General features: G+C 41.5%; 1 protein-coding gene across 4 annotated transcripts in view; it reads left to right on the top strand.

Moving 5' to 3' along the window:
• Window positions 1-4,110: 4,110 nt before the first annotated feature.
• LIFR (LIF receptor subunit alpha) overlaps window positions 4,111-16,363 on the top strand; it is a 92,331-nt gene continuing 80,078 nt past the window's right edge. For 3 of the 4 annotated variants that reach the window (XR_010840104.1, XM_059060244.2, XM_067030889.1), the window contains exon 1: window positions 4,111-4,435. The gene's annotated coding sequence lies outside the window, so the exon portion shown is untranslated. Of the gene's footprint in view, window positions 4,436-5,657; window positions 5,697-16,363 lie in introns of those variants that run through there. The other variant, XM_067030888.1, reaches the window with a different exon arrangement.

Raw genomic sequence — 16,363 nt, 5'->3', positions numbered from 1 at the left:
CAGCTGCTCCGCGGCATGTGGGATCTTCCCGGACCGGGGCACGAACCCGGGTCCCCTTTATCGGCAGGCGGATTCTCAACCACTGCGCCACCAGGGAAGCCCTGATAGGTACTTTTAATTAGTCCTTTTTATAAAGAAAGAAACTGGGAAAACCAAAATTTGATATTATGTCCTTGGCTTGCCTTCATAGGGCAGAATAAAAAATAATAATAACTCTATAGGAGTCTCACTACTTACTTTCAACAATAGCAATTTCAAAGTTATTCACCAGAAAAAATATATCAGCTCTGCCTGTCATCAAAAGATGGCCAAAACCAATAATGTGTCGTGCAGTGTCCCTATTAACTTAGACGTTTGAATATCCGTCATATAAGGATGCTTATGACAAATTCCTCTCCAAGCTTGAGCCAGAAAAGACTTTCTCCTAAATAAATTCTGCTTTATGATTCCTTGCACTTGACAATGAGAGTTACAAAAACCTTCATTTCCCTTATTTCATTTGGCTATGAGGAAGCCTGGAGCTAAGTTTTGTATACAAATGCTATTGTTTGTCTTAGCCAGAAGGTTTGTTTTTGTTTTTTTGTTTAATATTTGTCTTTCATTGTAAACCACCTTAAGTGTCTTTGAAAGAAGGCACAGTATAAATAAGCAAAAGACAAAATGCAATCCTGTTGTGGGCATGCTGGGGATATAATAATTTACCAAAATAGTTTACATAACACCCCTGAAATCTTTCTATTTGAAAGAGAATATTTTAAACAGAATCCAGGGAAGATAATATCTTTCATGGTGTTTATTGCATTTTTCATGCCCCTCAAATAACATTCCAAACCACTCTGGGTAAAGAACACAACATCTAGAGAAAATTAGCTGATTATTCTCATGTATCTTCTTGTCATATATCTAATTAAAATTTTGTGTCTTGTCCAAAACTGCGCTCTAAAATAAACCAATTTAAATCTACATTTATTAGTCAGGCTTAAAATGAAGAACAGCTTCACTCATTTCAACTATTTGCTGGCTAATAACTATGCTTCATTTGTAGATTTTTGTTTCCAAAATTTCTTCCAGGAACAAAGCGATATCTTGTCCCACTGATTGGTAAACAGTACACATGTTAGATCACACATCCCAAGAAGCCTGTGCATGGGCCAAGATATGAGTAATTTAATAACAAAACCCCATCATCTCACATTTGCTGCTTTTGTGAATGATTGATCCTTTCAAAGAATAAAGCTTTTCATTTCTAAAATTTTCATTACAGGTGTGATTATGATTTTTGTTTCACTTAAAAAAATTTTTTTATATTTAAGCATTTCAAATGAAATCTTATTTACAAAAACATTTTTTTAATGAATAAAACAGAAAAGCAGGGAGAAAAGAAAAGCCAATAGCTAGAAAGAAGAGCATAAATCTTGGGCATAAAATAATTAACAAAGAAATCAGCTCTGCTTATCCAGCAAGTAGTTTAAGTTCAACTTTTTTGCTGCTTCATTCCCATTCAATTTTAGCTTATTATATAACCTATCTTCTTACTTCTAATTACGTAATCATTTCCATTTCATTCTTTATTTGTTCAACAAACAATGAATGAGCACTACTGTCAGACTCTTCATATTATAAAATATAAACTTCAAATGAAACAACTTTATGTTCTGATACTTAGTTTGCAACATCTTAGGTTTTTTTGTAAAAAAAATAGTTATTATATAAAATAGTATTTACAACATAGACTGGTCTATGACAAGGGAAATAAAAATGGTGTCAATCCGTGGCATGCGAAATTGAGTTGAAATTCCTTTTAGAATCCACAGTGATTAATCACCTTTTAAACAATAGTTAAGGAAATTTTACTACTATCAACTCAGATAGCAGGACCATATCAAGTACTGCACACTGAGTTTTTGGTCATAATCAGAAAATTGCTAACATATTTTTAAAGCCCTGGTTTTGTTATGGAAATATAAAATCCATTATTTCTCATGAAAAGTGTGTCTAACACTGCTTTTCAAACCAGACCTCAGACCTCAGCATGGTGCGGGCACCGAGGTGCTCCTTAGAAGCTGTGGCAAGTTCCTGAGTTTCCTGACCTACGAAATGGGGGTATACATTGGAGGCAATTAGCTAATCAAAGCATAAGCTTTAAGGCATCTTTCCAGCCCCACATCCAAGACCCTGGCAGGAGGCCTAGCAATACATTCAGGTGGTCATGTTTTTGTACAGCTGGCAAAAGTAAGATATTTTAACCACCATCAGCTGAGATTGAGGTCTCTTTCTATTTGGATTTTCCCTTTGTCACTTTCCCTTGTGTTGGGTAGTGCTGGAGCAGCTTGGGTGTGCTATATTGTTTTGTTTTTCTTTTTCCTTCGGGAGGACCACCCAAATTGCGTAAATTTCTCATAAAACCTGCATTAACCCCTAGGTGTGATAACAGTACCTATTTTACAGGTGTGTTGTGCAGATTAAATGAGGTGATGGATGGTGCCAGACAGTATGTATCCAATAGATAGGCATTATTATTCCCCCAAATGTTTCTATGTCTCTCTCTTTTTCTTTGTATCTTTTTCTCTTTTTATATATATTAAGCAAAGTCACAGAAGTTAGCATTCTATGTAATATGCTTAAAATTAACTACAAAGTTTTCATACGAAAGGAATTTCTCAACTCCATGTAGGGGCTGCATCATGATTTTCTTAGACCCTAGGCACTTGTGCCTTTGTTGAACCCCTTCATCCATTAAAAAATTTAAAAATAAGATAAATTTCCCAAACCATCCAAGACTCAAGAACCAGAGTAATGGAAAAAGCAACATTGTACATCTTAAACAGGGGTTGCAGTACACATAGTAGAAGACAGTTTTGCAAACTAGGTCTTAGGGATAATAGGAAGCATTTAGTTTTGGCGTTCAAAATATGCACACAGATGAAGCTGGCCCTTAGAAGACTAGTGGGGACCATGTCTTGCTGTGAAACACATATTTTCATTTAGGGAGCCTACTTTTCAATCAATGTACTTGCTGGTGTTTTGCGCCCATTTTAGTTACATTATCAACAGGGAAATGTTATCTCAGAAAATAAGCTTCGTTTTGCTAATTTAGAAATTGCTCTGGAATTTCATCCAAAGGTCTTTAAAAAACACGTTGGCCTTGGTGCTGGTGCATCAAATAAATCACAAATGAAACAAACAAGCTGGCTTCCTATTGAAGGTGTGTCTGTAGAGCCCTGTGACTGCGTGCCAGGGGCTCCATCTGGCACATTTCTGAACTTTGCAAAATTAATTGTGTCGAAGAGAACATCATCAAACGCGTCCGGCATAGAGCGTAAACATCTTCAAACCACGATTCTGCGCCATCAAACGCTCTCCAGCTAATTACATTTGGTGTATTACTCTGGAAGAAAATCGAGGCCAAGTGAAACTGCGGAAATGGGAACAATGCAAGGAGGAAAAATCTCACCCCATTAAGGGATCCGTTTTTTCTCCGCACAAATAAGCCCACCACGCCTTGGAGGCAAGACTAGATGGCTCCAGGATACTCTCAGAATGCTCCCGCGGGCCCTCTCGGGCTGAGGGAGCCCTGCATCGGGGAGGAGGAAAGTGGCCTGAGTGGCAGCGCCCCAGCCATGGGGGCATTTTAGGTAATTCATAAAATCTAAGCAATCGCTCCCTCTACCCCCACCCAGGCATAGAAGCTGGTTTTCGTGTGTCCTTACAAAGGAAGCTAAAACACGGCCCCACGACGTCCTCTCCTCTATGCAATGTCTGCAAATCGCATTGACAGCGTTTTGGGAACCGCTCTCCGCACAGGGCCGCCGCGCGCTAGGCCGGCCTTCCCCCAGCATTTGCACCAGCTGGGCCGCTCCTCTCCCCGACTCTTCCATGACCTTCCGAGATTGGCCTCGCGACTGGACTCTCCGCGGAAGCACCTCCCTCGGTGCTCGGCCCCTGCGCGCGGCCGCTCCCCTCCTGCTCCCAGGGGCGGCCCCGCCGCTGGGGGCGGCGGCGGGGGCGCGCGGGAGGCTTCCGGCGGGGGCGCGCAGGCGGCTGGGCGGGGCCGGGGCCGGGGGCGGGGCCGGGGCAGCAGCGCCCCCAGCCGAGCGGCGTGCAGGCACCGCCCCCGCGCGCCGCAGTCCCCGCTGGAGCGTCTCGACACTGGCGGTGGCAGTTACTGTTGCCTCCGCGCGGCTCTGGCTCGGCGGCGGCTCCCGGAGCTCGCGGAGGGCAGCGGGCCGACCCTCGCCCGTGGCTGCCTGGAGCAGCCCAGCACTGGGACCGGGGAGGCAAGACGGCGGCGGCGGAGGCGGCGGGTTGTGCCCGGCCCCCCTCCTCTACGCCTCCAGCCCCCGGGCGACTGCGGACTCCTGGCAGCCCCCGGGCGGCGGCCGAGGCGGCCAAGCTGACGGCCGGGGATGGCGAGATAGCGGCGCGGGAGCGGCTCGTGAGTACGGGGAACGGGTGGGCGCGGCGCGAGGCGCGGGGAGTGGGAGCCGCGGAGCCTGGAGCCCAGTCCCGTGGGCGCGTCGCCGCGAGCGCCCGGCGGCCCGCGGGGGGCGGGGGGCAGCGCTCCGGCCGGCTTCGGCCCGGGTGTCGGGGAGCGTCCGAGAGGAGTGAGCGGGGGGTGGGGCGCGCCAGGGCGCGCCGCTCTCCAAGCACCCTTGGGCCACCCTCGGCTCCCAGAGGACACCGACTCCCCGGCTGCGAACTTCTGCCCCACGTAGGGCAGCGAGTTCTGAGGCCACAGGCTACCTGGGGGATGGGAAGGAGCTTTAATTTTTATTTTTGTTAAGGGATGTAATCAACCAAGTGATTTCGTGACCCCGTGCCTCAACTTTTCATTAAACTAGTTCTCTGTCCCTTCCGTATTCATGGTGTATTTGATTCACCTGTATTTTATGTGCTTGTATCCGAAGGCGCTATACTGATGAAAACCAGTTAAAGAGTTGGCGATCAAAGTTAGGCTTCGTAAAACATGATACTTTTAATGTGTCATTTCAAAAGACAGAGCTGGAATCCTGAGTTGTGTCTGACAGAAATGCTGTGAATGCTGTGAATTTACGCCTTGAATAACATGATTCTGGCCTCCACCGTCCGCGTCCCCCACCTTTGGCTACCAAAAATATATGAGGTGTTTTATTTGCAGTTGGGTACCTGTGTGCTCCTTTTTGTATGGGTGTGTTATTGCAGTCAAATATTGATATAGCATATATACTGATACTGAATGGCGTTTGTATGGAAATGAATATTTTGCATTTTTTAATGTGTTCTTTTAAGATATATTTTTTCAACAGAAAGGTTTCAGTTTAAAGTTTGCCTTCTGATTTGTTCATTTTCAGTTTCAGATTTGTCTTTAATTAAAAAAAATTTTGCTTGGAGTAAAATTAAGTGACTTAGTAGTATCATTTAGTCAGGGGTCCAAAAATGATTCTTAAATTAAATTTAAAGCAAATTCCCCTCCCCAGAAGAGAAAAATTAAAGCGTTCGTGTAGTGCAAATGATGCTTGCCCCTTCCCTTAAATGCTGCTTTTGCCACAGATCTGAACTCACATTTCACTAGTATCGGAGGGTTCCTTGTCTGAGCCTGGCAGGGGAAAGGAAACCTAAGTATAGCGTGTGTTTTTAAAAACACTGTCCTCTTGTTTCTTACGTTGACTTTCTGTTTTAGAGCCAAGGGGAAACTGTTGATTTGGAGGCTTCATTAGGTAGGTACAAGCTCGATTTAGATTTTCCTTCCAAGGGTTGAATTGAGGCTTATTTGCTTTGTAATAGGTGAGATCACAAGTGCTCCTCTCTAATTAGTAGAGACTGGGTTTCTTTTCTGGGAAATAAGGATCAGGAACTTCGCTGTTGAAGAGAACAAACTTTTGTGATTTTTGAAAGCTTTTGCTTATTGATGGTCCTCACTGAATAATATGTTGGCAATAGTATAAATTATTATAGCATTAAGATTTATCATATTATTTTGTGGGACAGGCAACCTATGCACACTGTAGAAGATTCAGTATGTATAAAAAGCTATAGAGTGGAAAGTATACCCCCACCCACCCACCCCACCAGGCCTCACTGCACCGTGTTCTCCCCAGGACCCAAGGTTACTAACTCCTGTGTATATCTTTCCAGATAAAGCTTATGCTAGTATAAACATTTTGTATGTGTTCTTTTTATTTGTGTTTCCACAAATGAGGACGCATTGTATACACTGTTCTGCACCAGCTCCCTGCCCTCCCCTCCCAGAGGAGTACTAAATCTTGGCAGTCTCTACATCAGTACCTAAGAGCTGTTTCATTCTCTAACAACTGCTGAGTACTCCATTAAGGATAAACCGTAATTTATTTAACCTCTTCTTCATTGCGGTAGGTTGTTTCTACTATTTTGCAATAGAATTTTGTAAAACATTAGTTTTTGAGGTTTTTAAGTGGATTTCAATTATTCCCAAAGGCCCAAAGGCAGTAGTAACTTACTTCTTTGCATCATGTCCAGGAAATAAATGCCCCTCCTCTCCAATGTACACCCTTTCGTTTTATATAATTTCAAAGCAATCTATAAGGATCTTTGGTGTCCTTGTGGTGAAGCATGAGACATCAAGGCCAGTCACTAAGGTCATATTCCTTGATTAACACCTCAGCTCTTTGTTTCAACAAAAGAAATAAAAGAATAGATATAAGTTGTTAAGAATAATCTGCAAGAAAAATTCTTAAGAGTTTGAATATTTTGAACATGGAGAAAAGGCTCGTACCTTTGATTAAGTTGAAGATAAAAGCAGTTTATCAGTCGTAAAACTTGTTTACCATTAGGCACTAACATCCCTGTCTTCTGTAGATTATCACCAGTATCTCATATTTTAATGTTGCTATAGTATGGTTATAAATTGTACACTTCGGGAGAATTTTATTCATAACTTTTAAGAGGGAGTATGATTTTAGAAAATATTTGGCCCTTTTAAATTAAAATTTGAGGTCTCTTAGAGTGCTTTTAAAACAGAGTAAATTGTAGAAGTAAGACTAATGATAGCTAGCACTTGAGCCAAATATAGTATATAATTTGAGTATTAGCCAATGTTAAGCTTTATATTTCCATTATGCTTATTTCTGAGAATGATTTTAGGACTAATGTAAGAAACTGTAATAATCCTTTTTTTTTAACTGAACAAACAAATCTTTTCACATTTAAGGTGTTTTCTTTTTCCTTTGTATTCAGTACCTGTCATTGTGCTACAAAACTGCTAATATTGCACCAGTTATATTCCAGGCAACTTTCTAGCAACTAAGAATATAGCAGTGCACAGGACCGACAGATCCCCTTCTAATGAGTTCACATCTTAGTGAGGGAGGTGGATAGAAAGCAGAGAAGCAATAAAGGCAATAATATCAGAGAGTGATAAGTGCTGGGAAAGTGATAAAATAGGTTTGCTGTGGCAAACAGGGGCAGGGTAGGGGCTGCTGTTTTAGACTGAATGACCCTGGAAGCCTCTCTGAGGTAGAGAGATGTGAACTGAGAGTTGACTGTGTTTTTGGAGAATGGTGACCCAGGCAGAGGGAACAGCACATGCAAAGGCCCTGCAGTGGGGCTGAGCCTTGCATGCCAGAGGAACAGAGGGCTGCCTGTGTGGCTGGAATTTATGATGAAAGAGTGGCTGGCAGGAGAGAGCAGGCCCTGGGATTAGTGTCCTGGCTATTTGCATATGTCAAGGAACGTTTATAGACGTGGAAAGGAGACCTCCTCCACCTGTTGGAAGCTCCAGGAGGGCAGGCGCGGATCTTCTTGTTCCTCATTGCTTCCCCCGTGCCAGGATCAGCCTTGGTCAGAATGGGCTGTGAATATTTATAGACTTAATGAATAGAGAGTTTGAGAAATAATCTTGCCTGGTTTTGGTCAAAATACCTAGATTTGGGAGTCTTTTAGTTGAGTTTTCCATCTTGGCTCTGGCCCTTGACATTACCATATCTGGTCTGCTGTTAACGCATGCTCTCAAATCGTTGCTTTAAGTCAGTTGCATTGGATTTCTATTCCCTGAAATTAGAGTATGAAGCCTTAAAAGCATGCCTAATTTTCCAGGACATTATAGTGATTTCTGAGTAATTTAGTTAGGAGTTCCATCTTTGATTTTAGTGGATTAGCCATTTGCCTAAGTGTAAAAATTTCAGAGATGCCTTTTTTGGTATAGTGAATGTTTGAATCCTTTTGGGCAGATGACAGACTAATGAGCACATAAAATGTATGTATTTTATGCAGGTACTTTTATTCTCACAGGAAGAATGTGTGTGTGTTCTATTTTAGGGAGTATCAGGAACTGTGGTATTTCCTCTTCCCAACTTCTAATCTGTTTGTCATTCTAAATATATGTTCCTTTATATTAACTGAAAGCTTGGGAAATGAGTTTTGTGCCAAGCAATTGTTGTAGATGCCTAATTAGAATCTGTTGTGTTTTTCTTAACTGTGACTTTTGAGGTCAGGAGTTGTGGTCTTGCAGAATGAGGGGGGTTGATTTTTTATTTCCTATCCTAATTGGTTGATACCTGAACCCAGTAAGTTGTTCCCATATAAGATAATTTTATCTTCCAGCACTCTCTCTTAAGCTCTGTGCACATGCTATGTAAAGAATGGATTCTGTGACTCCAAAATCTTAAATCAAGTTACCTTTGTTTTTCGTCACTCTCCTTGCAGTGAAAGGTCTTTAGGCAAATTGCGGACGCTCATAAGCATCTGTTTTATAGTCACTGGTACACTGAGGCTTAGATGCTTGAGCTAAAGTACTTTTACTACTACCTTTACATTTCCTCTGTGAACTACAGAGATGCAGGAGTTCCACATTTGTCTTACATTGCCTAAAATTTACAACACATACATTCCTTACCAGTCCTTGCTGCTCCTGTTGCTTGTGTGAGCAAAGGTTGGGTTTATCAAATACTGTTTTATGCTTTTATGTTGGAAGTTGAAGAAAACCTTCTGGTGGGTGAATTTTTCATGTACTTTTGCAGAGAGGTGAGAAAATCTTGCCTCTACCCATTCTTCTGGTTTGTAGGGCAGGTACAGAGGAAGACTTGGAATCAGTATGTGCCCGTAGCTGAGAATCTGTATCTGTATTATTAAGTGGCAGTATCCTGGAAGACCACAAGAAGGCGCTAATACTCCCATAAAAATGTGTGGCTCTTCCCTAAGGGTGACTTGGGATACTGAGGCCCCTTGCTTTCTTCTCACTGCTTGCAGGAGCAGGCTTCTCCAAGGAAACCCTGGATCGGAGGACAGTTGAAACAGTGGTTGTGGGAACATGTGGTGGAAAATAACAAGTGGTGGCAGAAGTAATGCTTCCCATTTCTCATATTGAAAATGCTGGTGGGGCAGTGAATTGTAGACAGAATGTGCCTTTGAATTGGGGATGAGGGTAAGCTGGAGAGAGGTGAGACTCCACCATCACGACTTAGTGCTGCAGCCGCCAGCGTGCCAACTTAAAGCTGGGTGCCAGCCTTCCCAGTCCCAGGCTTGGAGACCTGCTGCCACACCAGCGGGTCCTGTTTCATGCTGTAGTATTTATAGTGCAGTTCAAAAGCGAAGGAGGCAAGAACATCTTAGGGTCCTTTTCAAACAGTTAAAATTGGGAGTATAAGTCTTCATCTAACACGAACCTTATCCTGTATCATTCCTTTAAGTTACCTGGATCACCAAAGTTTTACTGTAGATGTAAAATTTGGGAGGAGGGGGCTGAGAGCTTCATTCTGATTTCTAAGGAAGGACTGTATATAGTCCTGTATATAACTTAAAATGCCAAGCATTTACGAGTAATAGGAGCTTAAGCATTCAAACAAAACCAAAGAAGGTATAGAATTTAAGGGCCAGAAGGGGCCTCGGATCATCTGATCAACTTTTTTAAGTTTACTGATAAACCAAGCCCCAGAGGTGTTCTAATTGCCTAAGAATCCAGTAGTTCCAGACTGGTGTTTGTAACCACGATTTGCTGATTCCTAACTGCAGGGTTCTGAGCTCCCCTCTGGAACGGCAGGAAATTTGTGGGGTTCACTGCTGTGTCTCCATAGAACAGTGCCCAGCCCAGATATTTGTTGAATAAATGAATACATAAGAGAATTTTGAGAACTTAAGATTGCACATTAGCTATAAGATAATACTTATAAAATTTGAAAGAATACATGATTTCATGAGTTTCTTTTCTTGTTAATAGAGCATGTTGCTATTAAAGCCCAAACTATTAAGCCTAATATTAGCCAGATGGGCAAATGAAGATGTGGAGTTTGTTTTACTTACTAGCTTGGCACTTTTCAGAGCCTGGCGTCACTAGATCTTGTAATATTCATTCTGTTCAGTCTGCTGGGATCTGGTGTCATTCAAGTTTTATATTTTGTATTTGAAAACATATGTATTTTAAAATTTAGCATTTGTTGTCTGAATTGTTTGCCGTTTTTCTAGATATGTTTTATCAATAGTTTCACTATTTTTAAAACTTAGAGCCATATAGGGATTTGATTGTTTACAAACAAATCTAGCTAACCATTAGGTTTTGGGGGATTGTCACTTTCAAATGCTGCTGGTGGGTGTTTCAATAGTTATAACTTTCCATGGGGACAATTTTGTTTATTACTCACCGAAAGCCTCAAAAATGTGCCATGTCCCTTAGTCAGGCATTTCCACCACTAGGAATTTAAGGAAAAAAAAATAACGTGTGTGCACAGAGACCAGTCTATAGCAGTGGTTCTCGCCTACGCGGTGTGTGTGGGCACCATATTCCTGTCAGTAGCTTTCTCCCCGCACAGTGATTCTTCACTTGGCAGGAAGTCCACGTAGTGGGGTGTCTCAAATTGCGAGGGGTGGGGTGCTCTCCCAAGCTTGGAAACTCATCTCCAGATTCTGGTGACCTCCACAAAAAGTACACCAAAAACCCAACCTTTAGTTTGCAAAAAAGATTTTTGTAGCTTTGTTTATGATAGTTATAAGCTAGAAACAACTTAAATGCTCAATAATAGGGAGGTGGATTACATAAATTGTGGTATATATCAATACTTGTTTTTTTTTTTTTTTTTTTTTTGTGGTATGCGGGCCTCTCACTGTTATGGCCTCTCCCGTTGCGGAGCACAGGCTCCGGACGCGCAGGCTCAGCGGCCATGGCTCACGGGCCCGGCCGCTCCGCGGCATGTGGGATCCTCCCGGACCGGGGCACGAACCCACGTCCCCTGCATCAGCAGGCGGATTCCCAACCACTGCGCCACCAGGGAAGCCCTATATATCAATACTTGTAATGAAAAACCCTTTCTTCATTGACAGTGAGGTAAGAGGTATTTATTGATTTGGAAAGATACTCAAAATTTGTAAACTGAAAAAGCATATTGCAAAACAGCATGTGTAAGTGGATCTAAGGTTTTTTTGTTTGTTTTTGGAGAAAGAGGCAGAGAGAGCGAGTGAGCAGGAGTTTGCAGTTTTCTACCTGTTATGTAGGAAAATGCTGGGAAGGCTATACACCAGATGTTAGGTGAGAATATCTCCTTGTGCTGAAATTACAGGTGACTACTATTTTTATTTTCCTGAATTTCCAACGTGAGCATATTATGTAGTAAAGAGAATGAGAGCAGCTTCCTTTTTTCATTTATTGGTTAGGCAACCCACAGAACTTGGACAAGTTCTGTGTTTGATTTCTTACCTGTAAAATAATACCCACCTCATCGTGCCTGCGAGTAGTATGTGTTAGATAAATGTTACCTTTCCCTCACTATTCTGTTATGATTAAGGCCAGTATTCCTACTAATGTAGGATTTCTAAGCAGAATAACATATCAACTGTTGTAAGATGCACTTTATGACATTCTGACAAAATATTTCATTGCTTCTGGTCACTGAGAAACATTTTGTTGAGTTATTATTTACTTTAAAACTGAAATGCTTTCCAGTGCCAAGAAATTTTATTTTGAATCAAAAGCTTTTTTTTTCTTCTTTGTTTCCTTCTGTTATCGGTTTCCCGGTTTCCGTAGTTCTGTGTGATTAAGTTCTCAAAAGTCAGGGTCCGAACTTATTTCCTTTTAGAGAGTTGTTAAAATGAAATTTGATTCATTCATTCAGCAACTATTAAGGGCCTTTTTTTCCCCAGGCAGCGGGTAGGCAGCAGATATGCAGCAGTGGGCAGGGCAGACACGCCCCCACTACTTGCATGACAAGGAAAGTGACCAGAGCACTTCAGGGCCTGGAGGCACACCCACTCAGTAAAAGGTGTGTTACAGCAGCTGACAATCAAGTGGCCCTCATTTCCTCTCCTGCGATTTTAAAAGAAACTATGTTGTGATGTTACTTTTCAATGAACACAAACATTGCCTCTTGCTTCTTCTAACCAAGTACATGAGGAGCAGACTAGGTTATTTCACCTTGACATTTACTGATGATTTAGTGATGACTTGCATTATATATCTGTGAGAATATCCTGGGCTAATAGTATTAAAATTGCTACTCTATGTCCTCTGTGAAGGATATGCCTTTTTGAGATTATCTAGTGTAAAATTACTGCTGTGGGTTCCTACGAATAAATTTAGGGTGGATAAAATTTATGGATCCCCCATTTGAGAAATTGCAGCACGTGGTCTCACTGAGGATGAGGGCAAAAAGCCTGCAGTTTAAGGTTTCCATTTGACGGTATATAAGAATACATTAATTTTGTAATTTGATCCTTGTGTAGGGACAGTTTTAGCAGCAGCTGTCAATGTTTTGATATAAAGTACACCCTCAGTGTTCATGAGAAGTGTCTTGGGACCTTTATGACAAATACTGACCTTGCATTTTATTTCCCTGATGCAGCCTAATAAAAGAAGACAGTTTCATAAATCATTTTTTCTTGTTCCTGTGTAGAAAGAATGTAGACGTCATGTCACAGGTTGGAGCCGCTAGCAAAGCCAACATTTTATTCTTTCTTTATCTCACATTTTTTCCATCTACACCATTGCTTTCCATGGCCTATTGCACTCCATTGGCCTCCGCTGGAACCAGCAATTAGCTTTCTTTTTTTTAGTGGTGGTGGTGGGGGGATCTCTTTTCACAAAGAAATACCCTTTATCTCTCTTGAGATGTACTGAGTATGTAATAGTAAAGGGAGAGCAACCAAACTGTGTTGACCTGCAGACCTTAGGCTGTTGTCTAGACGTAGAGTTTAGCCAACTTACTCTTTCTCAAATGCAGGCTTAAATAAAAGTACAGGTGACTCTGTTTTGGAACTTTTCAGCTCACTTACAAATAGTCAAAGTTGTAATTGCTGTACTCACGCATTCCATGGGCTGTATTGCTGGGATCAAAAACTCAAATGCTTACAGGGACAGAAGAGGTCACAGACATTGCTGAGTGGGTCTGATCTGCCTTTTGTCTTTATGCTTCTGATAAAAACATAAGGAATATTTTACTTTCTTCTTAATTCTTCTACAAGATAGACAACACTGATAGTCTAGATGAATGGCAACTGAAATTTATCTCAGTTTTGGGGACCAATAAGGAAAGACACAGAGGAAGGTTGGATCTGGAGCAACCTTGAGCTGATGTGAGCTGAGTTTTGAAGGACGAGTTGGTGTTTGTTAAATGGACAGGGAAGAGTAGAGTGGGAAGGACATTCTGGGTAGAGGGTAAGGTGTGCAGTGACACAGAGGACAGCAGAGCCTGCCGCGTTTGTTGGGACTCGAGCACAGGGCCAGTGTGGGTCAGAGGGCAAAGGTAGGTGGGACTGAAGTTAGGCGCCTTGGAACAGCAGAGAGCCTCATGCCATGCTGACAGCTGGCACCGTCTCCGTAGGCCAGGGAGAGCCATGGAAAATTTCAGGCATGTGAGACCAACGATTCAGAAGGGGGCCTCCAGCTTGTGTCATGGAGGCTTGGGAATCCAGAGACCAGGGAGCAACCTGGCAGGAGAGCAGATCAAGGGGAAGAAGCCCCAACAAGGCCTCAGCCAGGCCCGGCCCTGGAAGTTTGTCTTTACTTTTCTAATAATGTTGAGGCATTATTTCCTAATAATGACACATGCAGCAGTAATGACTCGGCTCTTCCCATGCTCAATCCATCATGCCCTTTTCTTAAAGCTTTTGATTAAACTCAAATGGTGAGAAAGCATTCAATGTGTTTAAAGCTATCAATCACAGATCTACTGATGCCTTACCCTTACGTTGCTAAAAGTTTGAGAGATCCTAAGTGTGGGTGCTTATAAAACAGGGAGTAGGTGAGGTGGGAGTGATGAAGTAGCCGCTTGAGCTAAAGATGTTGGTCAGAGGGCACAAACTTTCAGCTATAAGATGAATAAATTCTGGGTATCTGTAGTTAATAATACAGTATTGTATACCTGAAATTTGTTATGAGAGTAAATCTTAAGCATTTTTACCACACATGAAAAAGAAAGCTGTGAGGTGACAGATGTCTTATTAACTTGGTTGTGGTAATCATTTCACAGCGTACATATACACATGTCAGATCATCATGTTGTATACTTCAAATCCATACAATTTTATTTGTCAGTTGTACTCAGTAAAGCTGGGGAAAGACAATAGGGAGCAGGTTGCACCTATGGAGAGAAGGGATAAGAATACTTTGAGTAAGGTTTATATTGAAGCAAGAATTTATAATAATTTGGACAGTAATAAAGACGATAATAGCTTATATTTCATATTAATAATACTTTAATGTTAGATTACCTACTTACTCATTTTTTAGACTAAAAATGAATCCCTCAATTTTAATACCACCAGAGGACAGGATTTTAGATATTATGATAAAATGAGGAGACAAGAGAGTTGTCCCTCTTCTTGTTATTTTGGCAGTTACATTACATTTTTGGCCCATTTCACTAACCAGTCTTTTGTGTTTTTCCCACATGCTGCTGTTAAGTCATATCTCCTCCAAACTGTATTTGTTTATTTTCTGTCTGTTATTGTCATCATCATAACCATTTTATTTGGGACCCTGAAATTATCAATGCTAAATTTATCTTATTGGATTAGTTAGATTAATTTGTTAGCATCTTCATTATTATGTGCAATATATTTGCTACTTTGCCCATTTTTTGGCCCACAAATTTGAGAAATGTGATTCTGTATCTTCCTCCATTTCATTAATGAAAATGTTAAGAAAAACAGAACTCTGTCACATCTGTCCATAATCTTTGTCCAGGTTGGCATCATCAATTAATTAGCAAGCACCCTTTGAGTAGCACTGATCACGTGGTGAAAGAGCCCCCTTCACTCTTTTTTATACAACCTTCATCTTGCTCATAAACATCTTTCAGATGTCAGGAAAGGTCTTCTTCAAAGCCAGACACTTCATGTCTGATTCTGATGCTGGTTTTCCCAGTTCATTGGCCTTGTCAAGTTGGGAATGAGGTGGGGCTGAGGTACATTGGATTAGAGTCCCTTTCCTAATGCATTCTGTAATTTTATCCAGGATCAACGTCAGGCTCACATGTTTCTAGTCTGTAGAATCTGCTGTCTTGATAGGATGCCCATTTCCAAGATAGTTTTGACAAATGACAGTTATTTCAGGTTCTGTTGTATTTTTCATTCTCTGTTCCATCTTATGTAGAAGACTCAAGTAAACGTTAGGTGAATGCTGTGCTTCCACATACTTAGAAGACCTTGTAAGCCTGGTCAAATGCTAAAGATTTTATTTTAGTTTTAGTTTTTTTTTTTTTTTTGAGAAGCATTTGTATTCTAAAATGATGCTAAGGATTTTGATATCTGAGATTGAATAATATGACCAATCAAGAAAAGGCCATTCAATGGGGCTTCCCTGGTGGCTCAGTGGTTAAGAATCTGCCTGCTAATGCAGGGGACATGGGTTCAAGCCCTGTTCCGGAAAGATCCCACATGCCGCAGAGCAGCTAAGCCCGTGCACCACAGCTCCTGAGCCTGCGCTCTAGAGCCCAAGAGCCACAACTACTGAAGCCCACGTGCCTAGAGCCCGTGCTCCACAATAAGAAAAGCCACCACAGTGAGAAGCCTGCACACCGCAACAAAGAGTAGCCCCCCTTGCCGCAACTAGAGAAAGCCCGCGTGCAGAAACAAAGACCCAGTGCAGCCAAAAATTAATTAATTACTTAATTGATTTAAAAAAAAAAAAAGAAGAAAGAAAGAAAAAGCCATTCGAATTCTTTTGGAGAACAGAACTTTCAGATTCCAGCCCTAAAGAATGTTAAGAAAACATTCAGGCACATTTTGGTCAATATCTGTGCCCTGAAATATACGTCTTCAAACAGTTTATATTTTGAGATTATTTCGACAGCAAGACAAGAATTTTTTCACGCCCATACATTTTGAAACAGGTTGTTAACTAGCACCCCAAGAATTCTATTGGGCCTCCAAATGTGTTTTGTTTGGCCCACACACTGTTTTTTTGAAAAATTGGAATTAGTTGCCA

The sequence above is a fragment of the Kogia breviceps genome, chromosome 4 (assembly GCF_026419965.1).
Source record: "Kogia breviceps isolate mKogBre1 chromosome 4, mKogBre1 haplotype 1, whole genome shotgun sequence".
NCBI classification, from domain to species: domain Eukaryota; kingdom Metazoa; phylum Chordata; class Mammalia; order Artiodactyla; family Physeteridae; genus Kogia; species Kogia breviceps.
The sequence above is the reverse complement of the archived record's forward strand: the minus strand, read 5'-3'. Positions and strand labels throughout refer to the sequence as shown.